At 37.7% G+C, this 19,875-nt stretch overlaps 1 protein-coding gene across 1 annotated transcript in view; it reads left to right on the top strand.

Moving 5' to 3' along the window:
• Positions 1-6: 6 nt before the first annotated feature.
• KLF12 (Kruppel-like factor 12) overlaps positions 7-19,875 on the top strand; it is a 449,138-nt gene continuing 429,269 nt past the window's right edge. Inside the window, exon 1 of the mRNA XM_005872669.2 lies at positions 7-164. The gene's annotated coding sequence lies outside the window, so the exon portion shown is untranslated. The remainder of the gene's footprint in view (positions 165-19,875) is intronic.

Here is a 19,875-nt window from a genome sequence, read left to right as displayed (position 1 = left end):
CTGCGGGCTGCAAGGGAGGAGCACGGCGTCCTGCAACCCCCTCGGCGGGGCCCCGGGGTAATTCGATGCGGGCCTGGCGAGGCTCCCCACGCTAGACCCGGGCTCGCGGCTCGGCTGCCTCCACCCACCGGCCCACCCTACATTTAGCGCATCATGTGATCCGGGTAAGTCATTTGCAAGTACAACAGTTCCCTGGGTTGCCCCCCATTCATTTCCTGAGAACTGCAGAGAGCAGCTGAGAGGCTCTGCCCGTGCGTGTGCGAGGGTGCGTGTGAGTGTGCGCGGTGGCCGCCGAGTGTGTGCGAGAGTGAGTGTGTGAGTGCGCGCGCGCGCGTGCGAGAGAGAAAGGGAGAGAGGGGGACTCTGTGTGAGGGAAAGAAAACAATTTCTCCTGCTCTGCAGCTTCTGTTCAGGTCTGTGCCGATTCCGTTTCTTATCAAAATAAACAACCCCCTCCTCTTTTTTCTTTTCTTTTCTTTTTTTTTTTTTTGCCATCCCAAATCAGACCGTATTCTCTTAACATGTTTTATTTTCCTTCTGTCATCCGCTCAAGTTAAATCATTTTGGTTGGTCTGTGTTCTTAAAGGGGGAAAGTGTTGGGAAGCGGGAGGGGGCCCAGGGAGGGCGATGCTATTGCAAAGCAAGTAACGTCCGTCGTATTCGTGGAGAAGAAAGAAGGAGCCCCCCCCCCGCCTCCCCAATATATACGTTTCTTTCTCTTTTTAAAAAGAACTTATCAAGTAACGTGAATTAAGCAAATGTTTTTCTATCCCTAGTGGAATTGTTGGTTGCTGTGTTTGCCTGACAGTTGCCAAAGATGAGAAATAAAACACCAGGGCTGAATTGGGGAGGAGTGGGGGGGTCCTTGTGGAAGTAGTTTGCCCCCAAGAATAGAGCGAGTTCGGTCAATAGCTGCCGCACCGGGCTGTGTGGGCTCAGGGTGTGCGCTGGAGAGAGTGGAGGGGAAGGGGTTAAGGCGGAGATGACACTGCTGGCATGAATAGTGGTCCTGGTGCTACATTCATTATTGTCTCTGGTCGTAATGATGTGTAACTGTCACTTGCTACAGTGCCTCATCCATGGAAGTAGCCAGGGGCTGCCCCGTGGCTGTTATTTTCAATTACGGGGGACTCGGCCTGAGTTGACAAGGGGCAACTTTGCACGTCCACCCTGGCCTGGAAGCCTGGCTAGCCGGCCTAAGAGCCACTTCTTGCCTTAGAAGCTCGCTCTGAGGACTCGGACTTGACCTCCGCGACATTAGTTGGTGTTCTTGTTAGATGCTCCCCTACCGGGAGAATCAATCCTGCTTTTGTTGGGTAGAGAACTGCCTATTAGAACTTTGGAAACTTTTATCTTTGGGGAAAAGGGTGGGGTGCACTCAACAGTTCTGTTTCGAAGTGTATTTGAGGCAAATGCTTGGGAAAAAGTACCAATTCCTTTGTTATATGCCCCGCAGCTTCCCAACCCCCTTCAGCCTGCTCTTCCAGTTTTTGCATACTTTAATAGTAATAGCCTTAATTCAGTTGATAAAAGCCGGACTGTGTTGAGTTAAAGAGTATTAGTACAACGGAATGTGTAATCTGGATAAACAGTTTGTGTGGTTAATATTGTCAGCTCTCTAATTTAACTGTGCAGATGGTTTAAGAATGGCTCTATATGGATTGTTTTAAGCAATTCCATTGGCTAATAGAATTCTCCTGGAGCACTCAGATATTTTATTTTCCATCAGCTTTAGTATTCGCTCAGTTTCCCTGTAACACCGGGGAGATGAGCAGCTCTATTTACATTTAGTGCATGTGCATCTAGTGGCTTCATAGACATCTGCCAATCAAATACACGTCATTCTGCAAAGCCACCTAGCCGCCTCCATGCCCTTTTCTTACTGGAGGATAGAGTTGTTTAGATGAGTAAATGCTTTAAAATAAATTTGGTGGCTTTTTACAGGCAGCAGCTTGTGATGGGGATAGGAGTGGTCACTTTGAAGAGTGGGTGTATACCATCTTCTAAGAAATACTCTTTGGAACTGGTATTTAATCAAAACAGTACCCCCATCCCACCCCCCACTCCCACCATCCAAAAAACCTGGTTGTGCTATTTGCAGACCTCATTATGTTTTTTTCTTTGGAACTGGTATTTAATCAAAACAGTACCCCCATCCCACCCCCCACTCCCACCATCCAAAAAACCTGGTTGTGCTATTTGCAGACCTCATTCAAATGTTTTTTTTTTACATTTAAATAAAAATACATAGGAATTGGTTATGATAAAGGGGTGTACTTTTAGGCTAGAAAATGTTTAACTGTAGAAGCTTAGTAGAAATAGGATGTTGAAGGACAAACATTTCAATTGCATAAGGTATTCTTTATCGCTGCAGCCTGCTCTCTCTGAAGACTACCTAGAGTATATTAAGCTGCTCTGAGTTGGAGAGAGAGCAATTTGAGGGTACCAGAATTGGCAGACATTTGTAATGTATTTAGGAAAGAGGTTTATAATTCTACTTTCTAATTCCTAACTATTATGAAATATGCTTAAGCTGGTACAATACAATTTGGAATATTTTCCCATAAAATTTTCATAATTTATGAACTAAAACTGTGTAACCAATAGAGCTGTGTCTGCTAAACAAAACATTCTCGAGGGGTTTCTGTTTATTTGTGAAGTGCTTCAGTGATTTATTAATACATATTTAAAAGACACTACGGTCAGCTAAACTTTGTTTTGGAATGCTTTGTATGGCTATTTATTGAATGAAAATTGTTGTGGTTATGAGCCCTTAATATTTTTTTATCCACAAAGTTCCTTTTCAACAACTGACTGTCATTTGGGAGAAGCTGGTCCTCGTATAGCATTTGAGACCTTGACCTTAGCAACTCTTGGCTGGTGGTTGTTTACTACAGCTGCAGCCTATGTGTGTACAGACAGGGAAGGGACTGCAAGCCCTGGTGTGCTCACTCTCCCTGGCCCCGGAAAGAGCAAACGAGGATGCTTGATGGTCATTCCCAAGAGCACGCATCAGGCATATAATAATAGCGATAGTGTTCTGGCCATTTAAAGATTTATATGCTCCTCAGGGATTACTTCCCCACCTCTTGTGAAAGGTAAACATGGACTTTAATAGACTCAGAGTGAGTTTTAGATGTCACATCTTGAAGCAGGCTGTTATCAGCTTAATGAAGTAATTTGGTCTTAAATATAGTGGTTTTGTGTTGTTTTTTCTTTTTAATCTCTGCAAAGACACATAAGTGTGTCTCTAAGCTTAGGCCTCTAGCCTATAATGAGGGCATTTTGAACTCAAGCCAGTGTTGGTTAAGCTAGTATTGAGTAACCTTATCAGTGAAGTGATATTGTTAAACAGTGAGTATGTAAAGGTCCTGGACATTTTCACCATTGTACAAAATGGTAAGTGTGGAGTTTCATATTTATGCAAATTAACATTAGAATAATTACATTAAAATGGGGTGTCAAACAGTTTGTTTTCTTTATATTGTGCAAGAAACATTGTTACAGTGTCACATTCTTAAATCTAGATGTAGTTGATTTATGTATTAATACAAAGTAGTTTATTCTATAAAGCTAGAAATGGTACAAACTCATTTGAAAAGTTATTTTTTTTTTAGATAAGTTTCCCCACTCATGCTTCCATGTTAATTAATGAATGAAAAAGAGCTAAAAAATCCCAAAACAGTTTCATTTAGAATGGACACCATGGTTAACTTTTTCTTTTAGAAAACAACTTTCATTTTCATTAATAAATCCTAAAATAGGTTTTAGTAGTTTACCTCTATCATTTACATTTTGAAAATACTATATGATTGTAGAGTGGAAATATTTATATCTTGCCTAATGTTAGTTTATTTTCCATTTTAAAATTCGTATTTATTTGTTTTTCAGTCTACAAGTTTTGCACAGTTTTCCGTCTTAAGCATGTACAAAATGTAAGGGTAAAAAAATTAAAATTAAATTATTGGCAACACCCTGTAACCACTGCCTTAACTCATCCACCACAATCACCCCTCCCAAAATCAAAATGCATGTAAACAGATGGGCCTTGCCCTGTGCCCAGAAGGTCAACAGCCTTAGGCTCTATGAGACCTGCTTGGTGGTTTCTAGATCCCAAGCCTGCCCAGAGGACTGTCTGACTTCAGCTGGCCAGAATTCACTCTCAGGGCCTAGACCAGCCACACCCCATCTGATGTCAGCGTTTCATTTCTGTGGTGGAGAACACATGCTGTGGATTAAATGGTTACTTTCCCTGTATATTCTCAGTAATTATGTTACAAAAGGATTTTTCGGTTTTGGGTGTTTATTGTCATAAAAGTGGCTACTTGAGTAGTCATATTGCTCTATAAAAATTTGTTTTGGTCTGGCAGTGGATTATAGGATATACACCCAAAGAATTCTGCCCTGGTATGGTCTTTCTTCTCCCACTTCTTTCCCCCTCACTTAAAGTTGCACTTTTATTTTGTTGCTAATTCTATGGCATATATTTTAAAATATTTGTTAGTATAATGATTGGACTGGTCCAAACAATATTGCTATTTAGGTACAGATGGACTAGCAGGAAGCCGTTGCGTCTTGCTGTGTTGCTGCAGGGAAGGAGAGAGGGGAAAATGGGAGAGCTTTGGGATAGTTTTCCTACCCCAGCAGAGGCTACAGAAGCTGCCATATTACTAGTTGCTGGCCTAGATACCCAGGAATTGTGTTGCAAGTGCTATATTCACCATGCTTACAAGTATACAGTCCCCGATTATTTGTGGGGGATATGTTTCAAGACCCCAGTGGATACCTGAAACTGGATTGTATGGAACACTTTGTATATTTTTTTCTACTATCCATATGTATCTTTTCACTTAAAGGAAACACTTTATGGCTTCTCTTTGGCATGTCCGAATTACTATCATCACCAAAGGGTAGTGGGTTCAAATGCCCTGTCACAGGCACGTACCTGCACTGCAGGATCCATCCCTGGCCCTGGTCAGGGCTCATGGAGGAGGCAACCAATCAATGTGTCTCACATCAATGTTTCTCTCTCTCTCTCTCTCTCTCTCTCTCTCTCTCTCTCCTTCTCTCTCCCCTTCCTCCCTTTCTAAAAATCAATGAAAAATATCCTCAAGTGAGGATTAACAACAACAATAAGGGTTACTTGAACCCAGGTTGAACCCGGGCACTTCGATACCACAACAGTCGATCTGGTAACCTAGCTGGCTACTAAATGACTAATGGTGGGGAGCATATACAGTGTGGACATGCTGGATAAAGGGATGTCACATCCTGGGCAGGACTGAGTTGGATGGCTGGAGATTTCATCACGCTACTCAGAACAGCATATGATTTAAAACATTAATTGTTTATTTCTGGAATGTTCCATGTAATGTTTTTTTTGACTAAGGGTACTGAAACCTTGGAAAGCAAAACTGTAGATAAGAGGGGACTTCTCACAATAATACATATATTCACCATTTTACATAAGTAGATATATATGTGTATATGTAATATTAATGCATGTTTTTATATTCTTTACCTATATTTGTACATATCCTCCACACCATATACATTATGACCAAGAATTACAGTTAAAAAGCCCCTCACTTATATAAAAAGGGGGAAAACACACAAAGTTTGTTTTTTAAATATGTTTTTACTGATTTCAGAGAGGAAGGGAGAGGGAGAGAGGGACAGAAACACCAATGATGAGAGAGAATCATCGATAGGCTGCCTCCTGCACAGCCCCCACTGGGGATTGAGCCAGCAACCCTGGCAGGTGCCTTGTCTGGGAATCAAACTGTGACCTCCTAGGTCGACACTCAACCACTGGGCCACACCAGCTGGGCCAAAGTTTGTTTTTTCAAATTCCATGTTTGGTAATACTTTTTTTGTTTTTTTTTTTTTTTTTTTTAGATTGACAAGCAAACTCATTACAAAATAGGGAAGCATCACTGCCCTCCCAAAAACAAACCAATACCTAACAGCAACAAAGATGGGTTATTGTAAAAAATGAAATAGACAACTGTAAAGAAAACCTTCATTCATTTAATTATTAGGTATTTGCTAATATTATACATACTGGAATCAGGACTGGGTTAAGTGGCAGAAATAGTCGTTTGAGTCAGGACTTTCTTGCTTACTAACTCTAAATGACCTTGGTTAAATTTCTTAACCTGAGTCTGTGAAATGGGAAGAAAAATGTGTAGTTTACAGGGCTGTGGAAAGGGTGAAATGAGATAATGTGGGTAAAAATTACTTTCCAAAACTATGAAGGACTGGTGTGGCAACTGATTGGACAGAAAAACTACTCTCTCCCTACTCCTTACCCCCTGCCCTAAAAGACTTGAACTTTCCTGCCTCTGAAAGTGAGCATATAAATTACACTTATGGAGCAGAAATTTCCGAGTGTGGGTAGAAAATTTCTGGCAGTCAGAGGTCATGAATTCCATTCCTGTCTAACCAGAGATTTGCTCCATGACCTTGAGAAAGTCACTCTTAAGAAGTTTCTATGTAGCTGGTATAAAAGTTGCCATTAACATTATCAAGTAGGTGAAGTATCTGAGCTTTTCAAAAAGAAAAACAAAACAAAACTGTAAATACAGTTCCCATGATCAGTTACAGAAAGTTGAAAATAAAAATCAACAATGATTATTTAGAAATTGTAAACCTCTAGGCTTCTTCTTTAATGAGTCAACTAAAACTTCTATCAACAGGTAATTAAAAGTGCCCTTAATTTTTTAATAGAAACATTAAATTTGTGCTGTTGTACTATAATTTAGAATAGTTTATTGATCTGTAAATCCCTAGTTAAGCCAAGATTCTGTTGATTAAGCTATGTCTGATTTATGGCTTAGGTCCCTTAGTTAGACTCAAACATTGTTGCAATACAAACATATGCACAATAAAGGAAGTTAGATGATAGAGATCTCAAATGGGTATTTGAAAACTTATTGAACACATTTTATTTGTATGCACAGTTTTCTGTCATATGCATTTCTCAAATTTCTCAAAAATTTGAGAAAATTAAGAACGATATTAATTTACATCCATTTTTCCCTAGCTATATTTTCTCCAGTTAAGAAACAAAAATAAACATTTTTCAAACTCTGCCTAAACACTCAAACTAGCTCATCAATATAATTCATTTTAGATTCTTTTTGTGTCACACATATACCTTGCCTAACTCCTGCTCATGTTATAACAATCATTGTTAAACATAATGTTTTGTGTGACTCTTATTTATCATCGCTTGCTTTAAGAATATGCTGGGCTCCAGTCTTTATTCTTTGGCACCATAGCAAAATTTCTGCTGTAATTGCTTCTTGATTTGCCTTGTCCCCTCCCAATAATAGGTCCCATGAGAGCAGGATATGAATCTTCTTCATTGTTACTTTACTGGCTTCTAACACAGTGCCTAATATACTGACTGATTGTATAGTGCTAACATACTTATTGAAAGATCAAATTGAGGAATGCAGTCCATATGATAATTCTTTCAGTAGCTCAGTGCCAATATCGTGGTCATTTCCTACCTAAGTCTTTTTATCTCTAGCGAAATATATTCAACTCTATTAGCCATTCCATAATTCACTCCAGTTTTTCTGAAATTTATTTTCTTGCAAAATGAAACCTTGTAGTAGAGTTAGTGCTGGATTTGAAACCTCTAACCAGTTGTTACCTGAGTGAGCAAGTTAATTCTCCAAGTCTTGTTTCCTGATCCTATATAATAAAGAGGTAATTTGCAAATTAACCCTCATGCCCTCACAAGATGGCTGCCTAGGACCAGGCCGGCAGGGGACTTAGTGAGGGACGACCAAATGACTGAACAAGCAGGCTGCTTGGGGCAACCAGGCCGGCAGGGGGGTTGGTGAGGGACAACCAAACAACTGAACAGCAGGCTGTGTGGGGCGACCAGGCTGGCGGGGAGGCCATGAGGGTTGACCAGGCCAGCAGGGGAGCAGTTGGGGGTGACCAGGTCGGCAGGGTGGGGGCAGTTAGGGGCGACCAGGCTGGCAGAGGGGGGCAGGTGGGTGCGACCAGGCCGGCGTGGGGGCAGTTTAGCCGGCAGGGGCTGGGGCAGTGAGGGGCGACCAGGCCAGCAGAGGGGGGGAGTGAGGGGCAACCAGGCTGGCAGAGGGGGGCAGGTGGGGGCGACCAGGCCGGCAGGGGGGCAGTAAGAGGTAACCAGGCCAGCACGGGGGTCAGTTAGGGGTGATCAGGCCGACATGCAGAGGCAGTGAGGGGCGACCAGGCCAGCAGGGAGGAGCAATTAGCAGTGACTAGGCAGGCAGGCAAGTGAGCGATTAGGAGCCAGCGGTCCAGGATTGTAAGAGCGATGTCCAACCTCCGGTTTAGGCCCGATCTTCGGGATTGGGCTTAAACTGGCAGTCGGACATCCCCCAAGGGGTCCCGGATTGGAGAGAGTGCAGGCTGGGCTGAGGGGATACCCCCCTCCCCGTGAACGAATTTCATGCACCGGGCCTCTAGTTAGTTAATAAAAAAACAAAAACAAGAATAAATGTCAACATTGCAGAATTTTTTTCGAGGATTCAAATTGTGGTTATGTATGGAAAGCATCTAGTACATAGAACCTTGTACATAGTGCTTGATGGTAATAGTCTACTCGCAGGCTGGGCTGAGGGGATACCCCCCTCCCCGTGAACGAATTTCATGCACCGGGCCTCTAGTTAGTTAATAAAAAAACAAAAACAAGAATAAATGTCAACATTGCAGAATTTTTTTCGAGGATTCAAATTGTGGTTATGTATGGAAAGCATCTAGTACATAGAACCTTGTACATAGTGCTTGATGATAATAGACTACAATATATTGATGCTTCTTTTAGTAAAAGCAGCAATTCAGAATGAATAGTAGCAACAAAATAAAATAGCTACTCTTCATTGAACAGCTGTTATAATGCAGAAGTTAGGCACTGTGCTTTTCATGTATTACTTTATTTATATGTACTTTTAGTAGACAGGTATGTATAGTTCACTTTTAAATAATTGAGACTTTGAATGTTATATGTTGAGACCCTTAAAGTACCGTTTACACATTGAATTTTGACTTATGAACATCATTTCATGAATGCCTTTTTTTTAGCTATTGTGTGACAGTATTTGCCAAGTGACATCCTTCTCAACCCCCCTTGCAATTTTTCCATGTTTGAAAAACTATTTGAAAATGTTACTTTTTGCCTTTCATTAACAAACTGAATAGAAAAAAGGGAAAACGAAAGTGCTCCTTTTAGTTATGAGAAACAGGGTTTATTATCTTGATACACAATTGAGACAAAGAAATCATTAGGTGTGTTGAATAGTGAATCTTTACTGAAAATGCTTAAAGGAGTTAGCTGATTAATTCTGAAAAATATATTACAAAACATACAAAGTACTATATATCTATTTTTAATGACAGTATTTAATAGATTGTGTGTAATTACAGATTTTATAATTTTTCTTTTGTTTCTGGCATAATTTAGTTTTAAACAAGTTTCAGGAGTGCACTGTATATATAAAGAGATTACCTCTGTATTAAAAAATGCTTATTGAGTATGCATGCATGATATTTTGGTTTCTATTGTATAGATGTGGAAACTGATTTTCACCAAAGTAATAGCATCATGGTCAATAGCCAGTTAGGTTTAAAGCAGAGATTCAAACACTGGAAAGTCTTTGAACTTCCCTTGTGTTACTCTTCCCTCCATGAGTAAATAGACTTTACAGATTTAGTCTTGTTATAGAGTAGAGCAAAAAAGTGAGAGTATTGTACATATAAATGCTGTGTTCAGAGGTTTTCTAGTAGATGTCATGTGTCAACATAATCTATAATAAAATCATGCATTAAGTTGTAGATTATAGTGACATACTACATTTACTAGAATACATTGACTGGAATGTTTACTTCCATATAGAAGCCAGTTCTTCTTTTGCTAATTTATGTACTAAAACAAATTATGAGATCTAAACCAAAAACTTTTAGAAGGCAACTGCTACAGAACCACACTGGTAATTGTAGACCAGTAATTTCTGGCCAATATGCACTTTGCTATTTGATAAAGCTATTAAAGTCAGATGAATATAATAAAAGTAATAAAACATCTTATCTACATAGAAATGCCTACTTATCCATTTGACCTATACTTATTTAGCTTCCACCATGTATCTGGAATCTTAAACGAAAATGGGTAGGACATCATCATTAATGTGCTGAAAATCAGGTAGGGGAGGCAAGACTTATGTAGAAAATTATAATACGAAGTAATTTGTGATAAATGGACCAAATGCTGTAAGTTCCTTTAAACAAAATGCATGGGGAAAAATTGCTTCTATCTGAGAGACCAAAGGTTTCAGGTACTGGCAAAAATTTTTCGTGGAGATAGTTTATTTATTTATTTTTATAGAAAAGCAAATCAAAACTGCAAGTGGAAGAAAACAAATGAAAAAGGTATTTTGGCAACTGTGGTGATTTCACAACTCTTTTTCTGTTATCTTCTAGAGCTGATGACTTTATGGTGTTTTGGTTAAAGTTCTGTCATTTGCCATATCAAAAAAACTTGCTTTTCCAAAAATAAATCCTGAGATATACTTGGACAGTAGGGCATGCAGTGTTATAATGAGTTTAAGGAAAGTTTATTTGGCCAAAACAAAAATAATAATGATTGATTAATAAAGTTTTAAAAATACCCTTTATGTGATATTTATTATCTAATGATTTTTTTCATGTTGCTAAAGAGATTTGATGGATGATATTTTATTTAGAAATGATGTGAATTTTAGCCTTGATAAAAAATCTTTGAATATAGGAATACATTTTTTTTTTTTTTTGCAGAAGAACAATAGAAGAAAAAACTTAAAAACCAGTCAGTTTTATAGGTCAGAGTCAATTGTAATTTATCAGAGGTGTTACTTGAAAGGATATTTAGAAAGAAATTGTACATTAAATTGGTTAGGTATTTAAAGAGTGAAATCCTCTAAAATGTACATTAGCTTTTCTACTTTAGATATAAATACAGGACACTTAAGCAAACACAAAATATTTTGTTTTCAGATTGTATAACAAGAAAGAAATAAAGTCTATAAAGAGCATTGATGGAATTATTGCACACTGAACTGTCTATTTAGTATATTGGGACTATACCAAGGCTAAAGGTTGAAGTAGCTGTGTTTTCTTTATAAACTAGAGGCTTGGTGCACAGATTCATGCACCGGTGGGTCCCTTGGCCTGACCTGCGCCCGCTTGCAATCTGGGACCCCTCGGGGGATGTCAGATAGCCAGATTCGGCCCGATCCCCACAGGCCTGATCCAGACAGGAGGAAGCTCGATCCGTCTGTCCCCTGGTGGTCAGTGTGTGTCATAGCGACCCGTGGACCTGTCATTCTGTTGTTTGGTCATTCGGTCGCTTAGGCTTTTATGTATATAGATAGATAGCTTAGAATACTTGAGAAGTATGGGCTAGTAAAAAATTGCTTTAGTGTGTGGTGGTTTACAGAGTGCTTTTAGTTTCATCTTGACAATTCTATAAGGTAGTTTGGACATATTACCATTTTATTGATGAGGAAATTAAAGTCAAGTGAAGGTAACATAACTAGAATGTGGCCGAGTCAAAACTAGAACTTGGATTTCCAGTAAAGTAATTTTTCCCATTTCATTCCAATGCTCTCTTCCTTTCACTTAGTCTTAATAAGCCAGAATTTTGAAAGTACATTGCACAAAAGAGGTACCACCATCTAGAATCCAGCTCCTGTGAGATAGTCATTGATTATTATTGGGTTAATTTTTAACTCCTTCCAAAATTCACTTTAAAAGGACATTAAAAAACAACAACACAAAGAAACCTCATATATATCAGCCCAGAGATATCAACCTAATCAATCCTTGAAGGGACTGTGCAATTAGAGGCATCCATAATTCTTTGAGGAAAAATAAGGGAGATGGTTCATCTCTTACTATGTGCCAGGGCTTGTGCTGAGAATAAAGAGTGAAATTCAAAGGTAAATGAAACATGGCTTAAAGTATAGGCAGATCAGGGAAAAAGCAGCGCAGCTAAGCCCAAAGGCAGGGCCATACTGGCATATTCTGGAATAGTTAAGTTTTTTCATTTAGATCCTTACTGTACCTAAAAATAATACCCTAGATATTTTTAGATTTATGTTTTAGTTTCTTTTAAGTACTTTTAATCTTACCAGAAAAGCTTTTTCCATGTAAGCATATGATTTTTTTAATAGCTTAAAATACTTGAGAAGTGTATGGGCTAGTAAAAAATTGCTTAAGTGTGTGGTGGTTTACAAATTGCTTTGTGTGTGATGGTTTACAAGGTATGGTTATTTCATAGTCTTTCAAAAAATGTATATCTCACATTTATTGTACTTAGAATATGTATGATACATTCTAAAGGCGTTAATCTCTTTTAATGTTTACAACCCACGCAAAGCTAGGCATGTATGGTGTTTATTTTGTATTTTAATTTTTTTGAAGATCCAATTGGTTTAATTGAACGATTCATGAATGGGGCAGCATCGCATCTAGCAACTACAGGGGTGCTTCTACTTATGGTATTTAAATGTGAATTTATTATTACTTTTATGCCTTAGTTTTTTGAATGGACACAATTTACAATCTGTAGGAAATAAGCTTTGTTTTGTAGTAATTCACTTATTGGGTAGCGTTCACAAATACATCTCTGATGGAAGTAGGTATACGCGTGTGGAGACTTTAAACTTTATTTTTTAGTGAACTTTTTTTCTTGGCTCCCCTTCTTTCTTTAGCCTACAATATCAGTCTATCTCCCTATAACTCATGGCATCAGAACTACTTTGTGTCCTTTTATATTTTTCTCTATATCATAAGTGTTATTAACACACATTCATACAAGGTTTTTTGATCACTGCTTACAAAAATTTGATTACTTTTTAGAAACTATTTTCAACTTAGTTTTTTCATTCAGTACTGCCTAAGGGAAATCATTCCACCCAGCTACTAGAACTCTAATCCATTAAAAAACAAAACAAAGCTGTTGCATAATATCCTAAGGTATGGTTATTTCATAGTCTAACCATCAATGGGTAATACTTTTTTTTCAGTTTTTGCCACTAAAACCAAAATTGTAATAAGCATATTTATATCTATGTTCTGAAGACCTGTGGAATAGACTCCCAGAGTGGAATTACCATTTCAAAACGTTGCCACATTTCTTTGAAAAATAAAAAATGGTATAGCAGTTTGTTTTTACCAGCAATGTAGGCGATAACCCTTTCCCTAAAATTCCATCATCAATAGTTGACACTTACTCTTGGCTCATGGGTAGATGCTCAACCTGCCAGGCCTTACTGGGGCTTGGTATATTCTTATATAGCTGTATTTGATTTTCTAATACTTTGTTAAGAATGTTAAAAAGAATCTATGTTCACCCTAGCTGGTTGCTCAGTGGTTAGAACGTCGGCCCTTGGACTGCAGGGTCCCAGGTTCGATTCCCAGTCAAGGGCACATACTTCGGTTGCAGGTTCAGTACCCACCTGGTAGAGCAACCAATTGATGGATGTGTCTCTCTCACATAGATGTTTCTCTTTGTCCTTTCTCTCTCCCCCAACCACTTCCCTTCCACTCTCTCTAAAAATCAGTGGAAAACATATCCTCCCTCCTGGGGTGAGGATTAAAAAAAAAAATCTATGCTCATGAAGGATAGCGGAATGTAATTTTTATTCTTTGATGTTTATCTGATTTTGCTTTCAGGGTATTTTGGGCCTTCTAAAATGATTTCTGAAGTGTTAGATCCTCTTCTGTACACAAAGTACTTCCTTTTATGGAGTACTTTGTGTAGAATTAATATTATTTCTTCCTTAGAAGTGTAAAAGAGCCCTAACTGGTTTGGCTCAGTGGATAGAGCGTCGGCCTGCGGACTGAAGGATCCCAGGTTGGATTCCGGTCAAGGGCATGTACCTTGGTTGCGGGCACATCCCCAGTAGAGGGTGTGCAGGAGGCAGCTGATCGATGTTTCTCTCTCGTCGATGTTTCTGACTCTCTATCCCTCTCCCTTCCTCTCTGTAAAAAAAAAATCAATAAAATATATTTTAAAAAAAAAGAAGTGTAAAAGAATTCACCAGAGAATACATCTGTGTTTAGAGTCTTTTTTGTGTGTGTGTGGGAAGGTTTTAAACTATAAATTTAATTTATTTAATACACATAGGGCTATTCATATTATACATTCATTTTTGAGTGAATCTTCTTAGTTTGTGTTTTTTAAGGAATTAGCTTTTTCATCTAAGTTATAGAATTTATTGGCATAAAGTTGTTCAAGTTTCCCTATTCTTTTAATGTTTGTAGGATCTGTACTGATAATTTATGATGTGGTGACTTGTAATTTCTGTTTTTGTCTTGATCACTCTGACTAAAGGTTGTTTTTTAAAAGAACCAGCTTTTAATTTCCTTAATTTATTTTCTCTATTATTTTACTTTTTATCCTAATTCATTGATTTCTGATCTTTATTATTACCTACCTTCTGTTTGTAACAGTTTTGATTCATTTTTCTCCTAGTTTCTTAAGATGGAAGCTTAGAATATTCATATGATACCTTTGTTTTCTTATGTAAGGATGTACTTTTTATATAAAGTTTACTTTGAGCACTGCTCTTTTAAATTTTCATTCAATTAAAAATATTTTCTTTTTTTAAAATTTATTTTATTATTTATCTGTTTGTTTTTCTTTTTTTTATTTTTTTATTTTTTTTATTTTTAAAAAAATATTCCATTGGTTATGCTTATATGGATGCATACAAGTCCTTCGGTTGATCTCTTACTCCCCTCCCTTCTGCCCCCCAACCCTCTCTGGCCTTCCCACTGCAGTTTGACAATCAGTTTGAGGCAGCTCTGCCTCTGTATCTATTATTGTTCAAAAGTTTGTAATGGTCTTTATTATCCATGAATGAGTGAGATCATGTGGTATTTTTCCTTCATTGACTGGCTTATTTCACTTAGCATAATGCTCTCCAGCTCCATCCATGCCGTTGCAAATTGTAAGAGTTCCTTCTTTTTTACAGCAGCATAGTATTCCATCGTGTAGATGTACCACAGTTTTCTAATCCATTCATCTACTGATGGGCACTTAGGCTGTTTCCAGATCTTAGCTATGGTGAATTGTGCTGCTATGAACATATGGGTGCATATATCCTTTCTGATTGGTGTTTCTGGTTTCTTGGGATATATTCCTAGAAGTGGGATCACAGGGTCAAATGGGAGTTCCATTTCCAGTTTTTTGAGGAAACTCCATACTGTCTTCCATAGTGGCTGCACCAGTCTGCATTCCCACCAGCAGTGCACAAGTGTTCCTTTTTCTCCACATCCTCTCCAGCACTTGTCGTTTGTTGATTTGTTGATGATAGCCATTCTGACAGGTGTGAGATGGTACCTCATTGTTGTTTTGATTTGCATCTCTCGGATGATTAGTGACTTTGAGCATGTTTTCATATGTCTCTTGGCTTTCTGAATGTCCTCTTTTGAAAGGTGTCTATTTAGATCCTTTGCCCATTTTTTGATTGGATTGTTTATCTTCTTTTTGTTAAGTTGTATGAGTTCCCTATAAATTTTGGAGATTAGGCCCTTATCAGATATGACGTTGGCAAATATGTTTTCCCACGCAGTGGGTTTTCTTGTTGTTTTGTTGATGGTTTCTTTTGCTGTGCAGAAGCTTTTTATTTTGATGTAGTCCCATTTGTTCATTTTCTCTTTAGTTTCAAGTGCCCTAGGAGCTGTATCAGTGAAGAAATTGCTTTGGCATATGTCTGAGATTTTGTTGCCTTTGGATTCTTCTAGAATTTTTATGGTTTCCTGTCGTACATTTAAGTCCTTTATCCATTTTGAGTTTATTTTTGTGTATGGTGTAAGTTGGTGGTCTAGTTTCATTTTCTTGCATATATCTGTCCAATTTTCCCAACACCATTTATTGAAGAGACTATCTTGGCTCCATTGTATGTTCTTGCCTCCTTTGTCAAATATTAATTGAGCATATTGGTTCGGGCTAATTTCTGGACTCTCTATTCTATTCTATTTTCTAATTTTTATTGTGAATTCTTCTTTGACCTTGGATTATTTAGAATTATGTGCTTTAATGTTCAGAAACTTGAGGATCTTGAATATCTTTTTTATATTGTTTTCCAATTCAGTTCCATGATTTTCCAAGGATGTATGATTTTGATTTTTGAAAAATTTGCTCAGATTTGTTTTATCGCTCAGAATATGGTCTATATTAGTGAATGTTACATGTACAATTGAAAATAGTGTATTATGCCATTGGTGGGTGGAGCATCCTATAAATGCCAATTTGGTCTATATTCTATAAGTATCAATTAACCATGTTGGTTAATAATGTTCTTCATATGGATACATGGATACATCTGACATCTGTCAGAGGGCAGGTGGGGAGGGGGACTGGATGAAAGAAGGTGAAGGGATTAGTCAAAGTACTTTTATACATAACCCATAGACACAGCCAACAATGTGGTGATGGCCAGAGAGAAAGGAGGATGGGGGCTGGATGGAGGTAGGCAAAAGGAGGGAGGAATAGAACATCTGTAATAGTATCAACAGTAAAAAAACAAAAACAAAAACAAAACAAACAAACAAACAAAAACACACACACCAATAATAATGTTCTACAAGCCATCTATATTGTTAGTTTTTTGTGAATTTATTATTATTATTTTTTTTGGTTTCCTTATTCTGTCAGAATTAGGGAGACGAGGGTTTAAATATTTAAATACATTTGTGAATTAGTCTAATTCTCTTTTCAGTTCTACCAGTTTTTACTTTACTTGTTTTGAAGTTCTGTTATTAGGGACATACTCATTTAGGATTGTTGTTTCCCTGATGAACTGACTCCTTTTTCATTATATAACATCCCTCTTTTTCCCTAATAGACAACATGTAATTGGGTGTTACTTTTACAATCCAATATTATTTCCCCCAACTTTTATTTAGAATGATTTGATCATGTACATTAAACATTTTTATATGATTGGGTTACTGTCTACTTACTAACTTGCTATTTGTTTTCTATTTGACTTACATGTTCCTTGCCCTTATTTTCCTGTTTCTTATGCTCTTTGAGGCTTGATTATTTTTCAGTATTCAATGATATCTCCACTGTTGGCTTATTAATTATACCTCTTTGTTTTATATTTTTAGTGGTTACTCTAGGGTTTACAATATACATCATTAACTTTTCATAGTCTATTTTCAAACAATATTAAACTACTTTATGATGTCAGAATCTTACAATAGTGTAATGCTGTTTTTCTCTTCCATTGTTTATGCTATTTTCTTAATATATTTTACATATATGTGTTATAAGCCATATATTTCCTAATTACTATTTTTCCTTAAAGAGACATTACCTTTAATAGGGATTACAAATCATAAAAATAGTCTTTTTGTTTTTGTATTTACTGATGTTTTTTCTAGTTCTAAAGTTCTCTTTCTTTGTCCTAAATTTCTATCTAGTAACATATTACTTTTGCCTAAAGAAATTTCTTTTATATTTTCTGTAGTGCAGGTTTGCTGGCAGTGACTTTTCTCAGCTCTTGCTTGTCTGGTAACATCTATTTGCCTGTGTTTCTGAAATGTTTTGGCTGAGTTTTGAATTCTAGATTGACAGTTTCCATCCCATTTAAAGATGTTGCGTTATTATTGTTTAGCTTACATAGTTTCTGAAGAGATGTCTTTTGGCATTCTGATCTTTTTTCCTCCATGTATGTTTCTCTCTTTCTCTGGCTGCTTTCAAAATTTTTTTTTTAAACTTTGGTTTTCAGCAATTTGGCTGTGATATGCATAAGTGTGCGATTTGTAATTACATTGCTTGGGATTCTCTAAGCTTCAATAGATCTATAGTCTATTCTTCCTAACTCTTCATAAGTTTACAACCATTATCTTTTAAAATTTCTTCTGTCCCCTTTTTGTCTTTCTTCTCCTTCTCAACTACATTAGTATTATTAGTCTGCTTGATATTGTTCATAGATCCTGGATGCTAGGCAAATGCCCGCATTCCCCCCTTTAGTTTTCAGTTTGAATAATTTCTATTGATCTATCCTCAAGTTTACTAATTCTCCATACTGTGTTCAGTGTTTTGTAAGCTCAATGAAATAATTCATCTTTGATATCAAATTACCTCTGTAACATTTTCTTATCACTTCCCATATCACTCTTTGCTGAATTTGTGTTGATGAATGTTATCTGATTTTTTCTTTAGATTCTTTTAAATTTTAATTAAAGTCTCCAATTATTTTAAAGTCTCCATTTGATACTTCCAACATTTCTGTCATCTCAAGGTCCAATTATGTTGATGGCTTTATCCTTTGACAATAGGTAACTTTTTGTTTTGTTTTTGTGGCTTGTAATTTTTAATCTACTGGATGTCGTTATATATAAAACATCAGTAGAGATGAGATAAGTAATTATTATGTAAGAAATGGACATGCCTCTTAGTCTGTGTGTTATTAGTGTCCATGAAGGGGTGGCGGTGGGTCAGTTTGGTCAGTAGATGTGCTGAGTTATTGATTTCTTATTGCTATTGAATTGACAATTCACTAGAGACTTCAAATTCTCTCAGGAATGCATTGCTTTTACCTACCTTGTGACTTCTGCAAGACTTGGAGTGCTACAGAGTTTTTCTTCTCAATGTTCCTGTTATACCCTCAACTTTCAGCCAGCCTTCAACTCTATTGACACAGGGGCCTCTTTCTGTGCTATTGTCTCTATTCCAATCTGGGTGGAGTTGTGGATGGGGAGTGGGTGGGGTTGTAGTTCCCTTACCTCCAGCTGCAGTCTTAGGCAGGCCTGTGTACTTAAACCTGAATTGGGACTTTATCAAGACGCCTGTCCCTTCTTATGGTAGCTAGACCTCTGCCTCTTATCAGTGGCAGGCTTTTGTTCCAGGGTGTTTTCTTTCCCTCCATCATTATGGCCAACCTCCTTTTTATGTCACTACAGAATTCTGGGCCTCAGTGACTTTCCTGCCTTCCTACAGGAGCAGGTGAGTTTTTCTTAGAGTTCTGTGCAGGTTCCGATGTGTGTGATTCCTATTGCTCACCCAACAGCTGCTATTATTTAAACCTGGGGAAAAGCTTAGACAGAGGGCCGGCCTCCCTCCCTCCCTCCCTCCCTCCCTCATAAGAGCAGATATCATTTTGTTTCCTCTACCAGCAATCCGCCTTTGCCTGGATGGGGCATGAGTATTTACTGTCCCTGTCCCTGCGGCAGACAGCTTTTGCTTCATTTGATGGTGGAGTCTGGGATGTTAGCTGATTCCTACCTGTATGTCAGTACTTCCAAGGGGGGTTTTCTTAGACTTCCTGTTCTTTTTTTTTTTTTTAATTTTCAATTTTATAGTCTTTGTGTTAGCACTTGGGAGGGGAGGCTTGTGCAAAAGCAGAGGAGTAGGTGAGTAGCCGTGGAATGTCCTGTGTCTCCTGGGATACTAAGTGACTTTGCTAGCCCACATTCAGCTTTTAAGAATTTGTTCAAATGTTAGTGGTTTTTTTTTATTTGCTTAAAATTTCAAAAAATTTCATTGCAGTAAAAACCACCTAACAAAAATTTACTATCTTATCATTAAACCTGCAGTTCATTAATATCAACTATATTCATGTTGTTTGCAACAGATCTTGAACTTTTTCATCTTGTAAAACAAACTCTTTACTCATTGAACAACAACTCCATTTCTCTCTCCCCTGAGCCTCTGGCAGTCACCATTGTGCTTTCTGTTTCTTATTTGCCTTTATGAAGCTTCACTGTTTCTCCATGATCATGGCCAAAAGCAACGTCCTATTTCTCTGTAAAGAGACTTGTTACCCACTAGATCACCTGATTGCCTTGTCACTTCAATTCTTTGGTTTCATTTTA

Source organism: Myotis brandtii, unplaced genomic scaffold (genome assembly GCF_000412655.1).
Source record: "Myotis brandtii unplaced genomic scaffold, ASM41265v1 scaffold387, whole genome shotgun sequence".
In the NCBI taxonomy this organism is placed as follows: Eukaryota; Metazoa; Chordata; class Mammalia; order Chiroptera; family Vespertilionidae; genus Myotis; species Myotis brandtii.
The sequence above is the reverse complement of the archived record's forward strand: the minus strand, read 5'-3'. Positions and strand labels throughout refer to the sequence as shown.